The sequence below is a fragment of the Tachysurus vachellii genome, chromosome 2 (assembly GCF_030014155.1).
Source record: "Tachysurus vachellii isolate PV-2020 chromosome 2, HZAU_Pvac_v1, whole genome shotgun sequence".
NCBI classification, from domain to species: Eukaryota; Metazoa; Chordata; class Actinopteri; order Siluriformes; family Bagridae; genus Tachysurus; species Tachysurus vachellii.
The window spans coordinates 14,890,719-14,904,746 of record NC_083461.1 but is presented as its reverse complement, the minus strand read 5'-3'; positions in this window follow the sequence as shown (position 1 = coordinate 14,904,746).

Sequence of the window (14,028 nt, the reverse complement as noted above, 5' to 3'; positions counted from 1 at the left end):
AACCTACCATGCATGTCTTTGGACCGGGGGAGAAAACCGGAGTACCCGGAGGAAACCCCCGAGGCACGGGGAGAACATGCAAACTCCACACACACAAGGCGGAGGCGGGAATCGAACCCCCAAACCTGGCAGTGTGAGGCGAACGTGCTAACCACTAAGCCACCGTGCCCCCCAACACATTTTCAATCTAACAGAAATAAGCATTGCCTGAATATGAGCCTTAAGGAAAGCTAGTATCCATTTGAAATTGATTAAAACCATTTCACCATTACAAAAATCCAAAAATTAAAATTGTTTGTTGTCATGTCATCCATTCAGACTTTTATCAGCATATAATGAAACAAAGACTGAATTAAAATGTAACTCTAAATGTAAGTAAAGATGACTAATTAAGCATTAGCTATCTGGCCAAGTTTTTAAGGGGTTGAATATAAAGGGGGTCTGAAGGTGTCTGAAACCAAAGTCCTTAAATTAAATGTTAATAATTTTGTTTTCACATTCTGCTGATAAGTTGTGGTCCTGTCAAACTCATGTTGTACTCTAATGCAGGATAATACAATGTAATGTTTTAAAAGCATGTGTTCGTAAGATATGCAGGCGAAAGTGATATCTACCTGCTTCAGCAACACAAGCTTGCATAATTATTAACCACCAGCCTTATAATTGTTTGCATACACCAGACCCTATGAAGAATTCTCCAATTCCTTCTTGATGCTGAGTGAAGCAATTGGATCATGAACAACATTATTATTTTTTTTTTTTACACCTTTGCAGTCTATTCTGATTTGAGATAAAGACAAAGCTGCTTGTTCCGAGGAGACCATGTGGACATGATTAGGTTTTAATACTCATTACACGACATGTGAATAAACATGAATAGTTATGAATAGGGATGAAAATGATGAATAGTTTATTATGCAGTCTGTTGAATATATTGCTTTCATGCAGACATATCAAATCAAATCGTTTGGCCATGTCATATTAAAAGTCATTTCTATTTATGCAATTAAGTCATATTTCTGTATCTACAGGTATGGATTTCTTTTGTATCTATGGATCTGCTGATTTTTCAAATTTATGTAAGCAGGAATAAATGAATGTTGCAATAATATGTTATATATTGAAAAATACAACATTTAGGATTAGTCATTCAATAAAGCCTATATAAAATAGCTAGATAGGCAGCAACTGCTAAATGCTTGAGGACAGAGCTAGTAGCAAGCATAAACCCAGCAGCTGACATGGATCAGGGTGTGTGTGTGTGTGTGTGTGTGTGTGTGTGTGTGTGTGTGTGTGTGGACTGGACTGATTCCTGTTCTGCACGTTTGATTTTATTTTTTGACATTTTGTATTTTAGAAAATAATCACATACTAAGATCTCATTACGTTTTCATTTTTAAAATAATATTAAGAATTAAAAAGCAAGTAAATGTCAGGATCGAAAGTATTGATAGTTCAGTATTGATCTGTCCATCCCTATTAAAGCTGTGTCCCTAATACACACTGAAGATGTTCAGCCCACAATGCTTCTAAAGCCCAGCTCATTTCTTATTCTGTTTTCATTACTGAGAGAGCCGCATGCATAAACACATTGACCAACATTAGGATGAGAGAGTTATGTACCAGTGAATGTGGATGTTTGCTCTGGGGATATTGGATTATGCACCCATGTGTGTGCTATCCTCTGGCATTAGGACAGTACTACACAGAAATTGATAATGTCACTATATTGCTGTGTGTGGCAGTATATATTTAAAGCATTAATAAATATTGATTTTACTTTAAGTGGATGGTTCTAAAAATGAACAGTGTGTACATTTTTCACATGTTTATAGTTGTCTGTATGGATTCTTTCATGGGATGAAAACATTAAACCACAGAAAGTGCAATTTAACAGAACTATTATATTTTGATTAAATAGACGTTGATATGAGTGTTGCCTATTTGAAACCTCCAATGCTTATATGTAGGTGCAGTCAAGGGTTTTCAAGGGTGTGAGTCCTTGTCAGTGTGTTGTGGCACTTCACTGGCTTGCTGGATGCATGCAGAGTATCACGCAGAGCCTAATTTTGTTGTTTTATATTTTTAGTTTTCACACCCACAGTGAGGCAACAATCCATCCCCAAGGGTTCTTCATGAATATTCATTTTCTGCATTTCATGAGACTATTTTTAAGCAAAATAATAGTTAATCACTTTCTATATGAGAGTATAGTGATATAGCAACATAACAATGACACTAGAGTAAAACTGTCATTTTGCAGATTATTCACAATTTATTCTGATCATATTTTACCTTTTTGTGGTAGCCTAGTGGTTAAGGTGTTGGGCTACCAATTGGAAGGTTGTTCGAATCCCACGTCCACCAAACGTCGGGAAGAAAGTGCCACTGTTGGGCCCCTGACCAAGGCCCTTAACTCTCAATTGTATAAAAAAAATGAGATAATGTAAGTTGCTCTGGATAAGAGGGCATCTGCCAAATGATGTAAATATAATCACTCACTCACCATTGTGGATATGAAGCCTAATCCAGCAAAAATGACTCGATTTTAAAGTTTAGAGTGTGTAAATCAGGGGCGTGCAGTCAGAGGAGGAAGGTGAGGCTCATGCCAGCATGAGAAGTAAAAAAAAAAACAAAGCAAATAATGATAAAATAACTATTAACATGTAACATAATTTTTATGGTCAATCTTGCTGAATTTGCATATCCTTGACATGTTTAGCCTCACCTCGGATTGCGCAATCCCTCACAAACTGGATTCAGTGTACAGTATGTAATTGACCCGTGCATGTTGCTATCTCTGTGTGTCACCAATATTATGCTTGGAGACACTTTTATTATATGCCCTCGCTCTCCATAGTCTGGTTAATGTATTTCACATATGTGTATAATATATTAAGTCATGCTCTTCTGACTTAAAACTGCACTAAAAAAGCACGAGGTGAGGCCAGTACCTCTGCCTCACTGAAGGGGCGGGCGTGAACCCACAGATTTATGCTTGTTCTGCTGTTACTCTGCTCCACAGAGATGGCAGGCACTGGTACAATAGCTAAAAAATGTTAAGTGCTCTGCAGTTGTCAGTATTTTAAATGTTATTGTTGATATATAAATATATTAATAGAAGAATGAATCTGAAAATGCTAAAAGGCAATTATGATTATAGTAAAATCATTTACCTAGAAATAGTGGTAAAAATTTTAATATAAATATGAACGGAAAAAACAGAGAGGAAATAATGCGTGTGTGATGAACACATAGTGTGTCATGGTTTTGCTCATGCACACACACACACACACACACAAACACACAAAGACACACAAACACACCAACCAAGGCAAGATGTGTGTACGTGAGAGTCCTGAATACAGAAAGTCCTGTCTTCAAAGAGGCATTTTACTCAGTTCAATTCATTTCATGCAGTGTTGTGAACATTAATATCTCATGAGTTAAGCCAGGCCTCAGATGATCAGCAGCACTGAAGCACTTCAGATGAGCCTAGATATGAAGTCAGACTACCTAATAGCTTCTTTTACAAGGTGTACAGCTTAGGGTCAACATCATTAGCGCTGTTTTGAAAAGTGCTGTTATGGAAAGTGTGCTCTTTGCCAATGTTGGACCAACTTTAGCAATAATCATACTTTTTATAACAACCCTGCTGCCATAGGCTAAACTGGCAAAGGGCACACTTTTCCTAACAGCCCTGCTGCCCCTGGGAGTAATGCTTGAAAACATAGTTTCAGAGCAAATATAGGCAGAGCTGGTCACTGCCTCATGTTGTGGTTTATTTATTAGGATGGTGCATTGGGTAACAGAAAAGCAGACATGAAGATACATTAACAACTAAAGTTGTTACAGAAAAAGATCATTTTACCTCTAAAATTATGAAAATATAAAGCAAAAAAGGTTACAGCTAGATACAGCTAACTAGATATTAAATCTGACTATTGAATTTAGTTAACTAAATATAGCTTATGTTAGCTTTTAGCGTTTGCCCAGAGACTAGCTTTTGGCACTTGGCTTTTTATTACATGCAATTTTTTCAAAGAGCTTGTTTTGGATTTACAACTTTTTTAATTATTTGAATGCTGAGGCGGGCAGAGGAAGGTTACTATAAAATAAACACGATATGGGCCTGGGGTGACAAAGATCTGTATGAAGGAAATCTGTTGTGAATGAGAATATTAATTTGTGCTTCATACACTCCCCCTTTATATTCAACCCATTAAGAGCATGTCCACGGAGCTATTGCGTAATTAGACATGTTTACTTTAGCTACATTTAAATTCACAGTTTTTGTTCTATTATATGCTGCTAAAATTGATTCTCTTAATGGATGACAAGGCTGGCCATTGTATTGTTACTCTATTTGTGGTATACTAATGAGAGCTTTCTGGCTTAAGGTGTATCTCTCACACACTCCCTAATGTGTGTAAGAGTAATATCTCGTCATGCATAATACAATGAATCTGATGATACCCTTCATGATATTATGTAGTGTTGGCTGGTCTTGCAGAGGTAACTCACTGAGAAATATTGCCTGCAGAGAATAAAGTGGATCTTGTTCTCAGCTGGTTGCTTGCACCTGAATACAGTCACTTATTTGCTTATTGTGTGCTCTGACATCTACGATAAACTCATCTGAGTAGTCACAGCGTGTTTGGCTACATGTCATGTCATTGATTCGGTGTGCATATGTATCAGATCCTTTCAACTGTGTATCTAATGCTGGACTTCCAGCTCTATGAGCCATGCATTTTGTGGGGATGGCATGTGGTTACTATTGTGGCCTAAGTGTAAAACACATTAGCAAACCAGACACAACAGCCAAAGCCAACACCAACAAAACGACAATACAAAAAATAAATAAATAAACAAATTCAGAAACACTACACTATTACATTCAACCAGAAAGGTTAAATCTTTTGCATTTTTGTGATTGATTGGTTATGATGATTTGTGCCTGTTATGAGATGTCCATGTTCCACATTGAATTTCTTTGTTATGTCACACTCCACGGTGGATTATGGCTCATATGAAAGTAGACACTCAAGGCTTCATAAGTATTTCTGTTTTCTGTCTAGCATACTAGGGACAAAATATTCATATGGAAGTTCGTTAATTGTTTTTTCAGAGGTAAATACATCTGATTAATATTATATCACACTTGCAGCAATAAAATAATTCATTTGTTTGTGCTGATTGAAAATGTCCAATGAGTCGATTTCCATTTTGCTAGTGGAATGGAATTCCTGTGTACCGGTTAAATGGGTTAAGATAAAATACAAGGCCAAAAGAATCTTCTTTTATCTATGCCTTTTTTCTTTGCCGCTCTGGATAAGGACGTCTGCCAAATGGCGTAAATGTAAATGTAATGCATTCTTACAAAGGACATTTAAATGATCTTCCTAAAAAGCCAGGTTGCCAGATAGAAGCCAGATTAAACTGTGTCTAATCACCATGAGTAAGTGATGTTCAGGCCCTATTCAAATAAGTAATGCATATTTGTTTTTGAATTCTTCTGTTTTCAGTAGGTCTATGTAAACATAGTGTTCAGGATGGTATTCAGCACCCTTCATGCCCTTCATGGTAGAGCCATGTCTCTCTTACTGTTAGCCAAAGAGCCTATTTACAAATCATAACAGCCCCATTTCACATTCCCTCCCTTTCCAATTAAATGAAGTGTAAAGAATAATGATAACTAATTTTTATATAATTTTATATATAAAATATATAATTATATATCTTATATATAATTTTTATAATTATAACTAAGTTATAATGATAACTAATGTTCTCTCTTTGTCTCTCGGCGTGCATAGAGGTTGAGGCTAATTTAATTAACAACAGCACTGCAGGTTCTCAGCACAGCTTCTGAACCTCAGATGCTCACGCTTGGGCTGTAATGACTGACAAATACTCCTTTCAAAAAACAGACAGAAAATCTATTGGGCCTCTGTGCATGTGTGTGTGTGGCTTATGCCTGTGGTGTTTGCACCTTATTACCAATCCTGCTAACCTGAAACTGAATAGTTTATTGCACACCTCATTCTTAGGCAAGTGTACACAACTGCAGCAGACGTTAATACAGTATCTACTGATCTATTCAGAATTAGAGATAGGCGAATCTGTGAAGACAAATGTATGGTTACAATGCTTACTAAATTTACATATACAGTTTTTAAGTATCAGACTAAAGATCTAAGTATACATACCGCTCTCCAGTTCTCAATACTGAATACCTCAATACCCCAAACTGTGCTGCAACAACAGATGCTGCTCCTTAATTACTCCACCAATGGCAGTCTATCTTTGACATCTTTTAATAGATACAACAAATAGCCCAAAAATAAATTCATACACATAGGATATCTTACAGGTTTATAACAATTAAGATGACAATCTGTCAAGCTCTTCCTCACATGCATTTATAAACTCATTTCTCATACCACACACCCACACACAGTATTGACACATAATTATGTACATGCTTGTAGTATGCAAATTTTTGCCTTCAGTGGTATTTCAGAATGTAGAGAGGACAAACACTTTTGGAGCAGCAAATCCTTACAGTAATTTAGTTTCCACAGTTAACCTCAGTGCAAATCAGTAGATTGAATCTGATGCTGCTGCTGGGTGTTAAAGCATTGAGAGTGTTTTAAAAGATACTAATGAGCCATGTAATGTTCACCTCTGATGCGCTTTGTCTTCAGCACAGATTTTCCCACCTCACCCTAGTCTTTGCATTAATTTCATTCTCATTACCCAGGTCTTTATACTGTAGTATCACTCAGCCATGGTGACATCCATGAATTATTATCATTTATATTTTCATTAGTTGACACAAATTAATTGAAGTCAACTGCTCATGCTATTGAATCTGATTTTGGCTGAGCTTTTTATGAGGAACATACTCATATAAAAGGCTGAATGTTAATATCCAGTTTAAGTTCATAATGGCAGTGCTAAAACGGTTATCTTCATGCATTTCTGCATTGCTCATCATTTGTGTTCATTTTATTATCCCTTGCTACTGTTGTACCTCCATGTGCATTTTCTCCTCCCTCACCATCATTCTCTTCAAACAATTAAATGCATTCAAGCTAGGCATTTAAGCCATGCATTTTGCTTTAGTGCAATTAGCTGCCAGTTCAGCACCAGGTGCCATTTAGGGATGTATGTCTCATGCTTTGCTTATTTTCACTCAGCAAAGGGAAAAGAAGTACTTTCAGCTTCACCACTGGTAAAATAGAGCACATAAACTATCTACTGTTGTATAATTATTAAATAAACTGCAATTGTATTTAAATTTTATACAATAAACCTATTGCATACCCACCATTAAGGTATAAGTTTCAGAAATGATGAAAGATGAAATCTAGCCCAAAATTAAAGGGTGAAAATAATTATGCTAAAAATCAGGGAGCCTTTCACATATCACATATATTTTACTACTTTTTTTAAGCTGAATACAATTGTATGCATGTTACTGCATACAACTGCATGTCTCTATAAAACTAATACAACACATGCCTAATATGCATATGCATGCATAATCACTGAGGCATGCACATGTATGTTTAGGACTCCTCTTCTAATTTACTGAAAGAGACAGTTTCAATTTTGCATTTAAGTGCCTGTAATGACATAAAAACAAATCTGGTTAGATTCATGAAACTGTCGAACAACATCAAGTTGAGTGATGATTTAAATGCAAATGATGAATCAGCTTTATCTAGTTGAAAACAAGCCCTCACTAAGGGTTTAACCACAATGCCAACACAGAGTCATCTGGAAAGCAATACATGCAAATAATGTCAATGCCAATGCATGCCAATTTCCCACTCTTTTGGCTGAAGTAATCACTACTCAAGGGTCTAGCAAAAAGTTTAGACGTGCTCCTTTCAGTTTGGGCCTTAGAATCAGAATCAAAATGGTTTTATTTACTAACAGGGACATAATAGGGATTATCTCATTACAGTATTTCATTAGTGTCACACTTAATTCAGAATACCGTATTAACCAATATGTATGTACAATTCAATACAATACAAAATAGAAAAATTTTAATTCAATAGGGGATTCTGCAGTAGGTGTGTAACATAATTATTATATGTTTATGATTGTAATTGATAGTCACTGTGCAATTAGCATAGGCATAGTGCAATTCCAGTTGAATGGTAAAGAAGTAATAAAGTGACTTGTGCCACATGTCAGAGTGGAGAATGTGGGAATGTCTTGGTTTAGAAGAATCGTGGCCTGGAGTAAGAAACTGTGCAGGTATCAGCTGGTATAAGATTTCATGGCTCTAACTCAGTGTTTCCATTATGAGGGCAAACACTGAAAGAGATGGTGGCTGGGATGTGCAGAGTCAGCCACTCTCTTCTAGACCCTGGATGATTGAGGGGGTGGGCATTTTTTTGTGTTTTGAGTCAGAGCTATATCAGATAGAAATAAAGGATGTGACAATTGATTCTTTTGTAGGTCTGTAGAAAAGGTCTAACTTAAAGTAAAGCCTGGGGCTTCAGGGCCTTCTTGGTGAGTATGTATCTTTGCCCAGGATTTTGTTTGCTGAAGGTTTGATGAATAAGGTGTGGTTAGGGGCATCATTATAAGTGGAAGATCCCATGCCCAGCTCTTGGGGAAGCTTCATATATGTAGGCATGTGGTTACTTTCAGAAATTTTATAATAAGTTATATGCACTAGATAACAATCCTAACCACTAGGTAATGATCCTTCATCCTGAGTTGGTTCATGGTAGGTTATTTCCTATCTCATATCATATTTGCCATATTTCTCATGTCTTATGTCATATTGAGCTGTGACACCTTGCCATTCATTCAGCTGGAATTTGTGTCATATGCTGACAAGCAGTCAATACACTAAATTAGCAACAGTGATAGAAATTCTGTTAAAATAAACACATTGTAAGGAATGCCTGATGCAGAGGGTCTCAGATCAATTTGCAGAGTTTATTAAATCTGGAAAAATAGTGACAAATCTAAACAACCAATCCAAAAAGCAGAGTCAAAAACAGGTAAAAAGCTCAAAACTGTAATGCCAGGTAAACCAGGAGCCATATCCTTCCCAGTCCACAAGGTAGTGGAGTTGTCAGGAATTGGTGTGGACCTTTTCCTATTTGGACACTAGAGGGACATTGTTGCAGTTGTTTCTGTGCCATGTGTCTTTGTTTTGTTTTTTTTTGGATCACGTGTTATCCCCACCTTTTCCTTAACCTTTCCAGCCTCTGCACACCTGTTCCTTGTGTTTCAATGATTGTCACCCCTATTTATACCGGCTGTCTTGCATCTGTTTTTTGCTGAGTTCTTGTCTCTTGTTGGGTGTATTTGTGTTCCTGTTCCTGTTTCTGTGTTCCTGAATTTTGCTGTTTCTGTTCCTAGTGTTTCTAGCCTTTTGTTATTTTTCCCCTTGCGTTAACTTGATTTGTGGGTGAACGAGCTGGTTTGAGGAGAGGGATGTGGAAGGTAGGGGAGATGGTAACAGGATGGCAGTTGACCCAGCTAACCTGTCTGGTGATGACAAACAGACCAATGAAGCAGGGACTCAGCTTCCAACAGGAAAGTTTCAATTTTAGGTTATGGGTGGACAGCCAGACTTGTTGGCCAAAGCAGTATTGAGGATGCGGCTGGCACCTGCAGTTTGCTTGGATATAATGTTGACTTATTGTGCCGGAGATGACCATGGGAACTCTCCTAGATAGCCTGGCTCTGGTGGATCCAATCATCCACTGCCGGGACATCGGATGGTGTACCGGACCAGGGGAAAAATAGGGGATGGTAGCCCAGCACACATTGATATGGGTTAAACCTGTAGTTCTGGGCATATTCATCCCAGGGGAGGAACTCGCTCCATCATTGCTGATTGTGACTGCAAAATGTCTGGAGGTATTGGCTGATTTCCTGGTTCAAGCATTGCATTTGCCCATTAGATTGGGGGTGATAACTGGAGGTGAGGCTTATGTTAATATCCAGTTGTGGACAGAAGGCTCTCCAGCCCTCAGAGGTGAATTGGGTTTGACAGGATGACCTCTGGGAGGCCATGGATTCCGAAAACCTGGTTAAATAGTTTCTTGGAAGTTTCCATGGTGGTGGGTAAAACCTTCAAAAAAAATTTAGCAAGCTTTCGAGAATCGGCCTATGGCTACTAATATGGTGGTGAATCAATTGGAATTGGGAAGATCAGTTATAAAATCAACCGAGAGGTGTGACCAGGGACAGTGAGGTATTGGGAGTGGGTGGAGATTTCCTGCAGGGATGTGATGACTGGATTTGGATGTAGCACATGTTTGGCAGGCCTTCACATAGTCTTCCACATCCTGGGACAGAAAGGACCACCAGAAAGCATTTTGGAGGAGGGATTTGGTTCTCAGGATCGCAGTCGTATGGTCGCTAAGGTAGGAGTGGAGTGGCCCATTCCTTGCTAAATACTTCCAGAAGATCGTTGTAATCCCTTGTAATGGTTGTAAATACATGGCTTACTGGGCTCTCCACAGATGTGGTTGAACAGGGCCAGGTCCGATGAGTCACAAGGCAGTGGTTCCGATAGGGGGACCATTGAATCAGTTCTTTGTCCCGCTGTGAGGGTTGTGTACCTGTAGCCATGGGAAGCCCAAAATGATCAGGTTAGAGGGTGAAGAGGTGACATAAAGGAGATTTCCTACAAGTGTAAAAGGCCTACTCGCAGGGAGACAGGCAATGTGTGATAAAAAGATGTCACATTGGTGCAAAAATCCCCTGCAGTGATCAACTGAGCCATCAAATTTCTCCAGAAATGCCATCCAGATGGGTTCCCTATGGGGTGGTGGGGGATGAGGAGTGGGTGCTTTGCTTTGTTGAATTGCATTTTAGCATTTTGTAATGCGATGGTTTGCTCTTGATAAGCTAGCAGCATTTCCCCCTTTTGGACCAGAAGAGCTTGTAGCTGTGAAACATCCGCTGGGTCCATTGCCGGTGGTGTATTATGTAAGGAATGCCCAGAGGCAGAGGGTTGGCAGAGTTTATCAAAACTGGAAAAACAGTTATGAATCCAAAACAGTAATCTAAAAAGCAGACTTAAAAATAGGTAAAAAGTTCAAAACCGTAATGTCAGATAAAACAGGCAAACAAATCCAAAAATCCGCACAAAGACAGTATCACAGTCGGAATAAACACAATCGAGGTCATACACAGAATAGGATTGCAAAATCAAACAGCTTGGTATGTAACCCAAGGAAACAATACTTCGCAAATAGTGCATCACGCACACTGCATAAATGTCCGAACAACTCAGAAGTGACTCAATATTCGGGAAAGGGTTCCCTCTGGTGGCTGGAAGAGGGCAAAACTATGAAACTTTCATTCATTCATTCATTCATTTTCTATCGCTTATCCGAACTACCTCGGGTCAGGGAGAGCCTGTGCCTATCTCAGGCGTCATCGGGCATCAAGGCAGGAAACACCCTGGACGGAGTGCCAACCCATCGCAGGGCAACTATGAAACTTATACAATTTAAAGAAACTGACGTGGACACTTGGGTCCAAGCCTAGGCTGCTGCCTAGTGTCATGCCAATGCAATTATTGGTGCTAAGCTACAACTCCCAGAATACAACTTGAGCTACAAACATGGTTTCCAATGATCACAATTCATAACCATTACACACACTATCACATTTATGTTTACCAGATTTCTGATTGCACATACCTGGACACAAATAACTGCACACTCCTATAAGTACCTCTCATATGCAGCCTTTTGTTTATGAGCTTGTTTCTAGTTTCTTGACTGTTTTTTCCCTACCCTGCATGTGTACCTGCCTACTTGACACCTAGGACCCCCACAATATGATCAAGATGCCTTGATAAGTCTAAAAATCAGACACACGCTCAATAGGTTTTGTAATTCAGCTAAATTGATATGTTTATATATTCAGTGCTTGGTGCTACAGCAGGGCACAGAGGTTTGACATTTTATGTCATTTCTTTTCTGCTCTTGACAGCTACGTCAATGAAGATAAATGAGCTACTTTCACTGCGTCATACATGACTCAGCACTGGTTACTGTTTTGTATAGATGAGCTAGTTTTGGTTAATTAAATTTTTTTTATTTTGTAGTTAACCCTCTGAAGTGATGCAGGAATATTCTTGAATTATTATTCTAGATATATGTATTTGTATTTGAATTTTTATTTTTGTTATTGTTATATGTATATTGTAATATTGTATATTATTGATATCATATTACCATTTATGTTCTCATTCACAGTTAATTTTATTTTATAGCAGACAAATAATATTCCCTTGATAGTATTACATACAGTCCACTGTAAATTCAGGGTACAGCTGTAGATACAGTGACAGCTATACAGTAAGTTCCTTAGACACAGTTTATTCATCTAACACTGAACAATCCAATATTTTTCTCAGAAAAACATGTGGGAAGTTAACTAAATCTATTTAATACATCATGCTGGTTTAAAGCCCTGCGATGGGTTGGCACTCCATTCAGGGTGTATCCTGCCTTGATGCCCGATGACGCCTGAGATAGGCACAGGCTCCCCGTGACCCGAGGAAGTTCGGATAAGCGGTAGAAGATGAATGAATGAATGAATGAATGAATGCTGGTTTAAACAGAATTTTACAGTAAAGTAACAGTCATTCTTTACAGTGTAGGTCTGTAATTTGTGGTTTCAGTTTGAGGGAATTTGTTCAATTCAATTCAATTCAAGTTTATTTGTATAGTGCGTTTTACAATTCACATTGTCTCAAAGCAGCTTTACAGAACATAAACATAGAACAAAAGGTTAATATAAAGGATAATACAGTATAAGGATTAATAGAATATAAAATTCAATACAAATACAAAATTTGTGACCTCTAAATTGTTTATGTAATGATAGTGATGAGTATGTGTTTCCTTATCAGTCACTAAAAGTGTCTGAATGTGCCCCAGGGTCTTCCTCCAGTGTTGCCCTATATAGTACTCCATACAGAACAGACTATATACTAAATAGTAAATAATTGAGTGAGAGTTTGAGTTCATACCCAGTTTTTTCAACAAATATAAGTGGTATTATCACTGCTAAAAACATATTTATATTGGGTTGAAAGAAATTTGCTTTTTTAGCTCTGAATGTCTGACCTAGTTAACACATAAGGGGTTACCTTGGCACTATTATAATAATAAATCTAATAGTTTAGATAAGAAATAAGAAAAAGGAGGTTTTGTAAATTGTGCATGTCATTTTCTTCTGTACAAGAACTGAGTCAGGTACTCAGCCACTCTTCTCTCATTGTATTACTCAGGCACACAGCATGCTGCTTTTCAACAGTAAATTGTTCACACATCCTCTTTGATAGGGTGCTGACAAATATTTATCCAGCCTGTAAAATCTTGTATGACAGCTGATAGGCACTTCCTGCCCACAACAATACTGTCATGTATTCAGGCCAAGAAGAGGTGTTGAATGGAGGGGTGTAAGCAATAACAGACTTGCCAGATGAATTCTGAGGTCCAGAGGAAAACAAAAGTGTATTCAGCCTTTGAGCACTTCTGTTTTGATACGCACATTTGTGAAAGTTTGGTGGAAGAGTTTGAGTCTGTTTAATCAGTTGATTCCTTTTAAAGCAATTGTCTGGATGCACACCATTTTGTGTGGTGGCATAGATTGTGTGTGTTTTATTGCCTCTATTTGTGAATCAGTGTGTGAATGTACTCTATATACATAGCGCACTGTAAAGGACTGAAGCATCCAGGTTATAGTCTGATTTTGTAGGAAAATGGTGTATGCCTGTTTTGCATTTTTCTATGGTCTTGCTACTGACTACTGTCAAGCATTACACTTTTACATTGGCACACTAACAAAAAAGAAAAACCCTCATGCCAAGATTAAGCATTTTGGGTGTCCCTAGACCCAAAGGGGTCAGATTATTTCATCTTTATTTAATTAAATCAATCATATCTGCTTTCGATTAACTTTCCTGACAAGAATCTTGTCATTTAAAGACTGGCAGGATTTAATTATGCTCGACTA